General features: G+C 39.4%; 2 long non-coding RNA genes across 2 annotated transcripts in view; both read right to left on the bottom strand.

The window, feature by feature from the left end:
- The window catches only part of LOC144996547 (uncharacterized), a 72562-nt gene that overhangs the window by 14210 nt on the left and 44259 nt on the right, over positions 1-14093 (bottom strand). The gene's annotated exons all lie outside the window — the stretch shown is intronic.
- On the bottom strand, positions 8184-13967 carry LOC144996548 (uncharacterized). Its single transcript, XR_013659474.1, has 3 exons — positions 13839-13967; positions 13316-13361; positions 8184-8301 (listed from the first exon to the last, which is right to left on the bottom strand). It is a non-coding gene; the product is annotated as an uncharacterized LOC144996548 (long non-coding RNA).

The following is a 14093-nucleotide window of genomic DNA, read 5'->3' as shown; positions in this document are numbered from 1 at the left end:
ACAATTCAAGTTAAATTCTCAACCACATTGGCTCACAGAGATTTAGTATAGCAGCGTAGCCAAGGGACGAAAAAAGGCAACAAAGTGCTGGTTATTAATAAATCATGTTGTCTTTGTCATATCACAGTAAAGAAGCATATTGTTTCAGATATTAAACTGCTGCCTTTGAGTTTTAACCAAAATATTTCCCTGCTTCTTAAGATGTCTCCAGCTTAGTTTTGTAACAGTTTATTACCGTTTTATTATATGTTTTACAACTTACTGTATGATAATTCAATTCAATTCAATTTTATTTGTATAGCCCAAAATCACAACAACAGTCGTCTCGATGGGCTTCGAAGTAAAACATGAAATCAAAAGGATCACGAATACAAAGAGTTCAATAGAAAAATACTAAAATGAACTAACAAACTGACTAAGCTATACTGGCATCCCTGCCCTTAGACCCCCCTTCGCGGTAAGGAAAAACTCCCAAAAAAAACGGATTCCGGAAAAAACGAAGAAACCTCAGGGGTGCCCACATGAAGGAGGGATCCTCCCCCAGGACGGACAGGCGATTTACCAGAAATCTTAGAGAAGAATTAACTTATCTAAATCTACAACTACATATATAAAAGTCCAGCAGACGAGCTTCATCCAGCCGTGGTTATCGGGACAGTCAAAGGCGCGAGTCGAGCCGGAGACAGGAACCACAGCCAGGTGTAGGAGCAGGAGCAGAGACGAGGTACTCGGTCAGGTACAGAGCAGAGACGAGCCAGAGATGAGCCAGAGGCAGGATCCACAGCCAGGTGTAGGAGCAGGAGCAAAGGCGAGGTAAACGGTCAGGAACTGGAGCACGGATGAGCCAACTGGAGTCTGGAAGCACTCCCACTCCCCAGGAGGGGAGAGGAAAAGAGGGACAATACATGAATCGCACTGCACCAAACAGCAGCATGGAAAACTAAATGATGAATAATGATCAAGAATAGAGGAGAGGAAGGGTAGAAGTAAAAAAAGGAAAGAGGACAGAACCCCAGTGCACCATAGTTACCCCAGCTTCAACTTCTAGCAGCCTTTTAAAAGAAATAGTTATTATTAAGTTTAATTTAAACAAACTAACATTAAGTTAAATAATCTCTGAATACTAACTAGTCTGACAATAAGCCTGTCCAAAGAGGAATGTTTTCAGTCTAGCTTTGAATGTAGAAACTGAGTCGGCCTCTCTTATATGAGCTGGGAGTTTATTCCATAAGACAGGGGCTTGGTGGCTAAACGCTCTACCTCCAACCGTACTTTTACTAATTCTAGGAACCACAAGCAGTCCTGCATTTTGCGAGCGAAGTATTCTGATTGGTTGGTAAGGGACTATGAGGTCCTTAATATAGGACGGGGCCATTCCATGTAAGGCCTTATAGGTTAACAGGAGGATCTTGAACTTAATTCTAGAATCAACTGGGAGCCAATGGAGCGAAACTAACACAGGAGTGATGTGATCTCTTCTGCTGGTTCCAGCTAACAATCTAGCAGCTGCGTTCTGAACAAGCTGGAGACTTCTTAAGGAACTCTTAGGACACGCTGCTAACAAGGAGTTACAGTAATCCAGCCTCGACGTAACAAATGCATGGATGAGTTTTTCAGCATCACTCTTAGAAAGTATATTTCTGATCTTAGCAATATTCCGCAGGTGAAAAAAGGCAGTTCTACATGCCTGAGATATGTGAGCCTTAAATGATAAATCCTGGTCAAGTAAAACCCCAAGGTTTCTAACTGTGGAATTGGGGGCTATACTTATACCATCCAGGGAGACTATCTGAGCAGACAGAGCATCTCTGAGGTTTTTAGGACCAAGTATAATGACCTCAGTTTTTTCTGGGTTCAAGAGGAGGTAATTAATTGTCATCCAGGTCTTGATGTCACTGATGCAGGCGTTCAGTTTCTCTATCTGGTCATTCTGGTCAGGCTTCATGGATAAATACAACTGCGTATCGTCGGCATAACAATGAAAATTGATGCTGTGTTTCCTGATTATGTTTCCTAGGGGTAACATATAAAGCGTAAACAGGATCGGTCCCAAGACTGAGCCCTGTGGGACTCCATAGTTGACTCGAGTGCACTGAGAGGAATGGCCATTTACATTAACGAACTGATACCTATCAGACAGATAGGATTTAAACCACTGGAGAGCAGATCCTCTGATCCCTATGTCCTGCTCTAATCTATGGAGTAAAATACCGTGGTCGATAGTGTCAAAGGCAGCACTGAGGTCCAACAGGACCAGAATAGAAAGTAGTCCCTTTTCTGAGGCCAATAACAAGTCATTAGAGACTCTAACTAGTGCAGTTTCCGTACTGTGGTGAGGTCTAAACCCCGACTGAAAGTCTTCAAAGTGGCTGTTGTCCTGTAGGTGGCAGTAAAGCTGCTTAACTACAACTCTTTCTAGGATTTTAGAAATAAAGGGCAGGTTTGATATCGGTCTATAGTTGGCCAAGATGCTAGGATCCAAACTGGGCTTTTTCAGAAGAGGTTTAACAACTGCATATTTAAAAGACTGTGGCACGTAACCCGTTTCCAGAGAGGCATTTATCATTGTTAATATGGGATCATTAATTAGGGGAAAAGTTTCTTTAAAAAGTCTAGTGGGAATTGGGTCTAACAGACACGTTGAGGATTTGGAGGACGTAATAATTGATGTTATTTCCGCTTGATCCACAGCAGTGAAGCAGTCTAATGTTACAGAGGTTTCTATGGATGCTTCCATTTCTACCGCTTCAGCCTGTTCTGGGCTGATAGTAGGAATAACTTGATTTAACTTATGTCTAATATTTGAGATTTTACTATCGAAAAATGTAAGAAAATCATCAGAGCTGAGAGAAACAGGAACATGTGGTTCTACTGAGCTCTGACTGCGAGTTAATTTAGCTATAGTGCTAAAAAGAAATCTTGGATTGTTTCCATTCTCTGATATTAAGGTTGAATAGTACTGGCTTCTAGCTCTACGCAGGGCTTTTTTATAATTTAAAAGGCTATGTTTCCAGATATCCAGAGACTGCTCTGAACCGGAGCGGCGCCATTCTCTTTCCAACTTACGGGTTTCTCGTTTAAGAGAACGAGTTTCAGCGTTAAACCACGGTGCTACTCGGTTTTGTCTGACGAACTTAGGTTTCAAGGGGGCAACAACATCGAGTGTACTCCTGAGGGCTTGTAAGGCATCATTAACAAAGTGGTCATTTATACTAGGACTGATACTATGGGAGCTGGTCTCAGAGTATTTTCTCAGAATATCACTAAGTACTGGCTGAACTGTGTGTTTAAACTCAGACACAGAACGGTCAGTTAAGGTTCTTCTAAGCTGTTTCTTATTCCCTGGGGCAGAAGGATGTTCCAGTGTAAGCTGGAAGGTAATCATAAAGTGATCAGAAATGATGGGGTTAAGAGGAAGGACACTCAGCTGGCTGATCTCTATCCCATGGGTTAGAACAAGGTCCAGGGTGTGCTTATGACAGTGAGTGGGTTCATTCACACTTTGGGTGAAACCAACATCATCTAATAAAGCTGCAAAAGCCTTTCCTAGGCAGTCACTGGGGTCATCAACATGGATATTAAAATCCCCTAATATTATAATTTGATCAGAATCTAAGACAATAGTCGATAGGAAGTCGGAAAACTCAGTTAAAAATTCTGAATATGGGCCGGGGGGGCGATAAATAATTATGAGTAAAACAGGTTTTCGAGTTTTCCTGTTTGGGTGACTTAAAGACAATATGATGCTTTCAAATGAATTATAAGCATTTTTAACTTTAGGGCTGAGAAGTAAGCTAGACTGTGATATTACTGCCAAACCACCTCCTTTCCCTGAAATCCTGGATTTCTGATAGTTAGCATAAGTGGGGGGGGTTGCTTCATTCAATCTAACAGTCATCCTGATGGAGCCAAGTTTCTGTTAAGGCTAAAAGACCAAGGTTTTTATCAGTAATTAACTCGTTGACTAAGAGGGACTTGGAGGAAATGGATCGAATGTTTAATAAACCGCATTTAATGACATCATAATTCTGCTTGTGAGAACTGCTGTCTGTCACTTTAAGGTTTCTATGACGCGCTCCTTTCATTTGTCTTTCAGCACATAAGCTAAAGCTAGGACCTGCTTGACTTTCCCTGCATGGGTAATGATATATTAAAATTGCCATGCATAGATGAAGATTTACATTAATCTTGTGGGTTTGACTTTCGTCTGTCTTACTTTTTTTGTCATGTAATTCATTCAATTTAGAATTCTACTAAAATTGTTGTTGTTTTTGTATCATCATTGGGGATCTCAACCCACAAGCACATATAGGTTATTTGGTTTGCTTCTGTCAACTGAATTTACACTGTAGTGAACTGTACTGGGGTTTCTTAGAACCAAACTCTGACACTCCTTTTCAGGCAAGCTAGTTTTTATTTGTTTTCACTGCATCATGAATAAAACTAAGTCCCAAGATGACAAACTATGGTCAACCAGACAGCCAAGCCTGAAAGGGCTCTTTGATAAGCTGTTAAAATCCTCAAAACTAATATTCTGTATTCTGGTGACAACGGAAATGAAAAGTCGATTCATTTTGAAATACAAAAGTTTTTTTTTCATTTAAAACTGTTGGTGTTCTTGGGGAAAAAAAGCAACCTCCTCAAAAGAACAGAGCAGAAACACATTTCAGCTCCAGTCACATTCATTGCATATGAGCTTAAATCATGACCCTTCTTAAAATGTGATATTAAAGCTACTTACACACCAGGAATTTGATACACGTTCAAGACCACACTAAATTCAGCTTTGTGCTCACATGTAGTCCATGGTGTCCACACTGGATGAGCAGGAAGGGGCTTCTTGGTTTTCTACTGTTTACTAGCACCAGCACCTACTGTTCAAAGACGCTTTTTGCAAAATATCAAAGTGGTGTAAATTTAATGAATCTAGCTCCAGGCTTTTTCTTTCACAGCTCTATGCTGATACATAAAAGACTTGGTGTCATAGAATTTTGTCCGGGCACAAACCTCCATGATCAATTTTCAACCTGTTGGCACCTCTTTGAATTAAAAAGGATGCCCGTAAGTCGCTACCATGTTCGATTGCCTGATTGGTCAAAGTTCAGCTTGCTTTGATTTGCAGCGCACGTTCAATGGCAGTGCTTTTTGTAAAAAAACAGTCAAAAATTTGCATAGCAATGCCTGGACCCGGAAGTCTGAAATGTGCATTTACGAATGTTTACATAGACTTCTCATTGAAAATAGCTGCTTTAACGCACATTGCAGAAGAAGATGTGAACGTTGCTTCAAGATATCTAAAAAAATGTAAAATTTGTTGAAAAATAATTAAATTTTTCTGAAAATTGTTCTTTTCAAGTGGCATACTGTACGCATTTATCTTTGGACAGACAGGGGGTCACAGATACAGTGAGTTTTACAAATCCTTATATATCCTCAGTAAATTTAGTGCCGCTCTGACGCCCTGTGGCTTTTTTGTAGCAGGGCACCATGTTAATATCAGCCCTGTAATATAGTCCCTGAAAGAAGGAAATAAACTTCAGCCTCAGGCACCATCGGTGTTTCTCCATGAGTATTATCAGTAAACTTTTAGATTCATGTAGAAAACGTTGCAAAAAAATACGAGTTTAGGCATTTAGTAAGTATAATCAAATTCTGTTTTTAAAGTTAAGGAAGGATGATGCCGAGACAGAAAGTAAAAAAAAAAAAAAAAAAGAGTTTGTTCATTTCCTGTTCTGCACCTTAGACAGTGCACATCTGTCTCTCTGGGAAATGCATTATGTCCCTGCTTGTGTGCTGCTAACCAGGAAATAGCGAGTTTGGTTTCAAAGAATATGAATGTTAGAGAAGAATTCTGTTGAACTGGCATCTACGCCTCCACATTAAAACACGGCCGCTAATTTGATACTCTCCTCTCAAGAAACTCCACTTTACCACATGTGCGAGTGGCCCACTTCCCCCGGCATGAAGCACTTATGGTAAAGGATAGGTTATAATTCCACATTACAAAGTGATGGGGTTCTACACCCAAATCTGACGTGTAATTGCATACAGATTACCATGATAACTTACACCAACACTCCTTAAAAAAGTTTGTTTGAATTCCAAGGATGAAAGTGGTTAAGCTCATGCAAAAAAAACAACAACAACATTTTTATCCAATCGTTATCATCAGCTCTGATGAAAGGATCACATTTTTCAGGCGTTTTCTCAGATGTATTGACAAAAGAAATCCAGTTTATTCATTTTTATATTTGTTCCTGCCTTTTTAATGAGCATCAAGGAGTCAAAATAAGTGAGTAAATCATTATTAATGTAGCATTTTTCACAGAGAGTGACTCACAAAGTGCCTCACTATATTAAACAAGACAAAGCCAGAGAAGAAATACAAGCTGCTTACCAAAAATAACAAACAAAAAAAATTGCTTCCACGTGTTTCCTACTAAAAGTCAGCCATGCTGGATGATGTCTGAACAACTGACCCAGTGTGCTTTCCTGCTCTGTCCCGTTTGCCTGTGTACGGCGGACCATTCTAGCACAGACGTGCTTGGTCTCTACATGCCAGGAATATAAAAGATTAATGAGAGCACCTGGAATAGGACTCAGTAGAACACAATGGACTTCTGTTTGAACTCTGTAAACAAGGATCCCAAAGTTGTGTTAGGGAGCCTTTGTTCTGACAACCAGAAAATTATTCATTTTTTATGTGGCTTGTGGACAGGCCTTCAGGGACGTTTTTGTGCAAGAAATTTTAGTCGTCATCATTTAGACAAATGTTAAAAAATTAAAGAATGCACGTTCCTCTAAGCCTGTAGGAAGAAGAGTCAAGTGTCTCCCGTCATCCATGCATGGGGCTTGTTCCTTAGCCTATCATGGAAAGACCACTGCATAATGCAGGATCAGGCATTTTGCAAAAGTGTGAAACACTGAATGTGAGCCAGCCTTGCTTGGTTAAAGTTCTACAAATGTCTGATGCAGGGCATGTACGTCAGAGCTAGCATTTGTGAGAACCTTTTATTTTTTTGGGACTTTTTACTTTTGCTTTTTCATCACGACAAATAAACAATTCCCTGAGACCAGTTTAACCATAAGTCCACATCCAATAAATTGTACAATAATTTTTTTTCTAGTTAAAACAAAAAAGAAATTGCATTGAGGCAAGATGAGACATGTAGTTCAGTTAAACAAATATTTGTACAACCATGAATAAATATACATTTTACAGTCACAACCCCAAATAAAGTTTATCTGTGTGCCATATAGGTTCAAAGACATCTGCATTTAGTTGTAGAGACGCTGTTAGTTTTTCCATCGAATAAACATATTTGATTCTTTGTTTCCATTCTGTTACTGATGGTGATGTTACCTTTTTCCAATTTCCTGTTAAGGTTTTTTTTTGCGATAGTAAAATCTGCGTTATCTGCGTTTGATCAGATCCAAAGTATCCGAGAACCTTTTATTTTGATTATCCATTTATCTATTCATCCATCAGTCTCCCTTCACTCAGGGACAGCAGCAAAAATGTCCAATTTTCCACTCCAGCTCCTCGACGGAAATCCTTAAGCATTCCAGACCAGCTAAGAGACGCAATCTCTTGAGTGTGTCTTAGCTCTTCCCCAGGGTCTCTGTCTGTTTGGATGTGCCTAGACCACCTTACCAGGGAGCCGTCCAGGAGGTCAAAAAACCCAAACCGGTCGTAAAACCTTGGGTAGCTATGCATGAACACGAAAGTTTTAAATGTGATAGCCTAAAACACGCTTTTACGCAGGCCTACATAGACTCTTCATTGGAAGTGGCTGGTTGAACGCACGTTGCCAAGGGGGTGTAAACTCAGCTTCACAAAAAGGTATGGCTTATAATGAGATTTTCCAGGGTAAATTAAAAAAAACTATTAAAACACAAACATTTGTTTATCTTTTATTATTCCTGATACAATACCAACCTAATAAACCTTTAGAAAATGTCTCATGTAAATCAAAAGTATAAAAATGTTATGAATTTACCATTTAATCTTTGCAATATCTTTAGCTTTTGAAAAAGCTGAGAAGGAAATGAACAATTTGTTGTGCATGTATTTTACCTCCAGAGTTATAAAAACTGTCTTGAAAAGACCATGCACATCTGCGCCAAATTTAGAAGCAATCTGCCCAGCAGATGCCAAGAACTTTCACACAAAGTCTAATGGAGGCGCAGAAAGAAAAGTCTGAAAGGTTGCTCTCAGAGGACGTCATGGCAAGTCATCCATTGCCGTCCAGCTGCTAAGGCCAAAGAGGAGGTGCTGTTTTCCACAGTGATGCTTCTGACCTAGTGAAAAAGAAAAAATGAGCAGCACCGAAAGAGAAAGAGAAGGTTGGATAGGAGTACACTCGTGAAAATAAGATATTTTCACAGCTCCAGCTAGGTTCGGAGTCTCTCGGCTGCTGATTTACAGCAGACTCCATCTACAGCATGAGGTGTGTAGGTGAGGCATTCACAGAGGTGGAATGAATGAGCAACCTCATGCAGCTGCTGTGAGTGACAGAGAGAACAGCTGTATAGCCCTACATGATCTAAAGTTGAACTCATAGTCTACATGTGGCAAAGCCATCAGCCAGCCGGCAGCCTTGCGGGGGCTTTCATTAACTACCGTTGCATAATACTGAATAATAGACTGAGACACTGAAACCACATTTGTTGTTTTAGAAATGATATGTTCTCTTCCTCAGATGAGGTTGACCTTAGAACGTCCATGCTCACCTACCATCAATCTTCCGACATACGTTTTTCAAATTTATTTCAGCACAAACACACTTTTTGTAAAAAAACTTTAAAGATGTGTTGTTTAAAAGGTTTAAAGAAGTTCAGTCAGTGGCAGAGCTGGAACATGAAAATGATTATTAAAAACTTGGAGGGTCAAGTAGGGGGCAAACCTTTTTTGCTAAGGGGCAGCTGCCTCCTTTGCCCCCCCACTATAGCTACAGTGACTTCAACTAGGAAGAGACGGCAGGGAAACATGGTAAAACCAAGCTGGTTTGTGCGGGTTAGTTTTACATTTAGGCTACGTTCACACTGCAGGGCTTAGTGCTCAATTCCGATTTTTTGAAAAAATCTGATTTTTTTTGCAAGGCCGTTCATATTTCCAATTAAACTCGAACTTTTGTGATCTCCTGTGTGGCCGTGAAATGACCCAGAAATGACCCACATGTGGAGAAGAGTACTTAACAGTGAACAACATAACTGTTGTTTGCGGAAATAGCTAACGTTAACACTGGATGTTAACAATAGTGTTGCCAACAGCGGAGCTCTTTTTGCATTATTAAATTTATTTTCACAAAGGAGCCAGCACAATAACAATCTTGTCATTTAAGATGGCGTTGGAGCCAGGATCCTCTGTACCCACTGTTGTGGAATGGGGATGTGGATGTGTTGGGGCCGCTTGTGTGTGCGTAAGAGACAGGAGAGAGCGTTGTGTGTTAAGGAGGAAGGAGAACGATGATAAAAGAAGGTTTTCCCCAGAATAAATGCTATTGACTCTTTATTAACCTGCTCTGGAGAATCTGAGGGTCCAAACGGGGAAGTGAACCCCGAAGGAGGATCCACCTTCGGCCCTGGAGAAGCCGGTCTCCCCCGCGCTTCTGACCACGGTCGGAAAGGGAAAAAAAAGTCATCGTGGGAAAGGTTCAACACCACGCTCGGCTATTTGGCTGGAAATATTTTTCAAAAACCGCACGGTTGCGATAGGAGCCCTCGAGTTTGGCCTGAATAGAGCTGTCACCCCAAATATGTCACCCCAAATATGAATCAAACCGGAAACCTCGCTTCCCTTCCACTGACTGGTCTCAAGTGGCCTGGGTCGCATTTGAAAAGATCGGATCTGTGTTGTTCAGACTGTCATGAAAGGATCAGATACAGGTCGCACAGGGGCAAAAAATATCGGAATTGGGTCGTTTCAGCCTGCGGTGTGAACGTAGCCTTAGATTCATGGCAAGTACAGGTAGATACTGGTTGTCTTTCACACCTTTGTTCTCTCATGAGTAGTGTGGACAAACAAATCTTTGCAGCTGTGTTTCTGTCTAAAGCAAAACAAACTGCATCTGCTGTTGCTTGTTGATAACAAAAAATGTCTGTTTTTCCCTATAACAGCAATTAAATACACTTAAATGCAGCATCTCGATAGAATCAATAAGTTACTATGTTGCTCCAAAGCAGCACAGCAGACACATTTACAAATTTACCCAGGTAATGATTTCGACTGCTTGAATTGCTAAAAGCATTTCAAATTTTGTGGTATCAGGGGTTCATTATGGCCAAAAAAGGGGCCTAGCCAAAACAACTCATTTGGGGGGGAAAATAACATCCCAGGAATATGCCAAACTCAAATGACAACCTTGACACTGCGTCTTTTAAACATAAGACAACAGCAAAATCAAGAAAACACACAAATTGTACAAGTTGTGCTTTAATGTCGTCTGATTAGCTTTTAATAAATACAAAAATGTGCTTGATTTTTTTTAAAAATCATTTTTTAAACCCAATAAGTTTTCACAATTTTTGACCTGCTCGATTTAATGTAACACTTATATTCATGCTGTCCATCCCATATTAGTTCATTCCAGGAAACTCGACTGCTGAATCCACCGTGACACAGCAATGGAAATATTTGCAGGCTGGAAATGACAGAATATGAATTTGAATGCATTTAAGAAGTGTCTGCCCTGGGTTACACAGAGTTGCAATCCAATCTAAAAAATGTAGCCCATTTGCTGCTGTAATTTTGTGTGTGGAGGAAGCCACCTCCACCAAACTTAGATTTCAGTAAAATCTGTGACCTATTTGCTAACTGGTTCCTTTTACAAAAATGTTTCCGTATAGCAGTTCAGAATTTGTGGAATTGCGTAATCAACACTGTAACATCCAGTACAAAAAGGTAACTTATGGTCTTCTCTAGCTGTGGGTGTTAAAATATTATAACATTAAAGATTACTTATTAGGTCATTTCATAAAAGAACATAGTGTAAGAGAAACCTACATGTGGTAATTGAATTATTTTCTTTAAAAGGTTACTATAATTGTATTTGACATTTTATGTACCACTGTGTGTTGTAGTTCATGCCAGCATTTTAATGCTGATGTCACTGAATGAAAAAGCACAGTATATTTATGTGCGCCGTGTTTGTCTAATGCCCGTTGGCCACACAACCATATTTTCAACTAAAATGTTATGAAAATAAGGCGTGTGATGATTTGTTGGTCTGTCTTTTGGTTCACTTTTTTCATCATTGAGTTTTGCTTTTAATAAAAACGTGATTCTAAACCCAGACATAGTTAACAAATATACAGAAGATCAAACCAAACACATAGTGCAGTTCAAACAGCAGGAGTTTTTCCAGCAGTCTAGCTCTAAAATGATATAAATAAAAAAATCTATCACTTTAAACTGGTTTCTTGAATATTGTACAAGATTTTTAACTGATTTATTAGCTAATGACACAAGCCCCAAAATCTGAACACCTTTTTTTTTAATTGGAACATCTGCCTGCATTCTATTGCCAATATGCAGTTTGGTGTCTGCACACAGACCGGTTATATCTGTGTTGTCCTCCAGGGAAAACTCTAGTACTTGTGATGATTTTCTGTTCTGCTGGAAGCGACAGAAAATTACATTCTGAAATCAGATTGGAGAAGCCAGAGCGTCTGGACAGGAATAAATCTGTAGTGCAATCACTTTCAAATGTGGTTAGCAAACGTTACTGAGCTTAAAGCCATGGAATGAGCAGGCAGTTTATTTATTGGTGCTTTGATAAGGAAAGAGCGGGATACAACATTTAGATCAAAAGGAAGTTTGCATTCATATAACTCATAAATTGACCCAACAATATAAATGTGTGTGGAATATAAAATCCATATGAAAGTTGAATTAGAAAGAAGGATTTAATGTTGATTTTGGGGGAGTTCAGAGACAAAAGTACCAAGAGAATGACTGTAATTTACACCAGTTCCACGAAAGTCTAAGTTACAATATTTATATTAAAGGATTGTATCATTAGTGGTGACAGACCCTGTAAAAACTAGCTCCAAGAGATGAGTGCTTCAGGAAATGTTGGTATTTTTAGTGCTGTACGAAAAAGGAGACAGATTTTTATTAAGGATTGCCAACACTTTTTAACTCTACTAAAAGCGTTCATATTTATGTAGTTAGATACACAGGTTAAAGATAAAAAGCAGAATTTAAAGTGAAATAGATAACTATTTTTGAATTAAAGTGATATATTTAGATGAATGTGTGGCATTACAACATGATAAAAACTTCTTCTGTCATTTTTCCTTCGACGCCGTGTTGAATTGTACCCATGTGCTGTCACACCAACGGTGCTGCATTGCCAAAAGCAGAAACGTTCCGTGTGTGTGTTCTGTTTGAGGGACTATTTCCGAATTCCTTCCTTCCCACTGAAAAAAACATATAGTGTGGGCCTATCTGATGATTTGTGTTGTGTTAAAATTAATTCAGAGACCATGCTCACTAGTTTTTTTGTTAAACTGCAAATATGACATCACATATTTCTTGAAGTTAAGACCTAATACAGCATTTTACGAGATTATTTATGAATCAACTGTGTTCTGATGATAATAACGTTGAAAAAAATCATAGTACTTTTTTTTAACCAAAATTGTTTAACTGCAGTGCGTTGTGGTCTATAGTCATCAATCAATGCTCACAGGTTTTTCACAGCGACTTCTGGAACATTTCTAGGGCACGCAATTCTGGAATTGTACATTCCTACAGCTCTACAAAATGGGGTACACACTATAGAGTGCACTAAGTAGTGAGTAGTGAAGGAACTCAGACACACAAGCAGTGACTGATCTTGGGCCAGTCGAGGAAAAATAAGGCACATTAGCAGCTACATTTACAGTTAAGAGTCGGATGCTGATCACTTCTTTGCAGTCCTGAAGGATGAAAAACTCCACATCAGCTGGTAGAGCCTGGCGCTCTGTTTAGTTGGAACACCCTTGTGCAGCAACGTATTTGGAAGATATTTGATTGAACGTTCTGCATCTCTATATAGTGACATACTTTATGGCACGGATGCAAAAAAAGAGTTTTATGTATATCATTATTTTTCAGTTTATTAATTTTTTTGATGGCTTGCTGGGCATTTATTAGGATGAGGAGGAGCTTGAAAGAAGCAGCTTTATAAATAGAGAAAGCATTTCTCTCTAACTGACCACAAGAAGCTTAGTTTCTAAAGACTTAAAGTTAAAATTCAATTTAAAAAGGTGAATAATACAAATATATTGTGCTAAATGAAAACGTGTAATAACTTCAAAACATGTTTACCTTTTCTTGACAATTGATTTCCAATCACATCCATGATACTCCTGACCTGATGTAAAAAGCACAAAGGTAACATTCGCAACTTAAACTAGGGAAGGATTATACTCCAGTTTTCCATTTATTAACGCAAATATTTATGAGATTTAGCAGATAGAAAGGTTTCTAATAGAAATATGAAGTAAAAACCAACCAATATTGTCACACAGCGATGAAAATAGTTTGATTTGAACAAAAGCAGAACATTACAAAAGAAAATGTCTTTTAAGTATGTTTCCTGTGACATACTTTTCAGTCATTCATGTTCCAGACCTTTTTTTGGACCCTTCTATTTAACACAGCAGTGTCATTGTCAGGTACCAATAAATGCTATAATCCTTAATGTATTTTGCAACCGTAGAAGATAAATTTAAGTTGAAAGCATATAAAAGCTTCAACCATGTGAGGGCCATGAATAAAAGAGTAAGGGGATTGTGTCAGACACACTTGGGGTTTATCTGAGAGCCAGCTGCTGTGTTCACTGTCTGACCTCATTGACTGCACGCTGATGGGAATCAGGCCGGGGTCCTCCAGCGGGCTGATGTGTGCTGCCGTCCCGGCTGCAGCCCCCCAACCATGGAGGTCTGCGTTTGAAAGGCCGTTCTGAAAATCGCTTAGGGGCAGATAAAACTCTCCGTGCTTTGGATGGAGTCCAGGTGAGCAGCCGAGAAAAGATCAGAGCAGCACTTTAAAGACTGACCTGTACAGGAGATATGGAAACTGTGAGTCACTCGCTACTGTTTGT

Source organism: Oryzias latipes, chromosome 12, assembly GCF_053564925.1.
Source record: "Oryzias latipes strain Hd-rR chromosome 12, Olatipes_Hd-rR_3.1".
Taxonomy (NCBI): domain Eukaryota; kingdom Metazoa; phylum Chordata; class Actinopteri; order Beloniformes; family Adrianichthyidae; genus Oryzias; species Oryzias latipes.
This window is presented reverse-complemented; position numbering and strand designations above follow the sequence as displayed.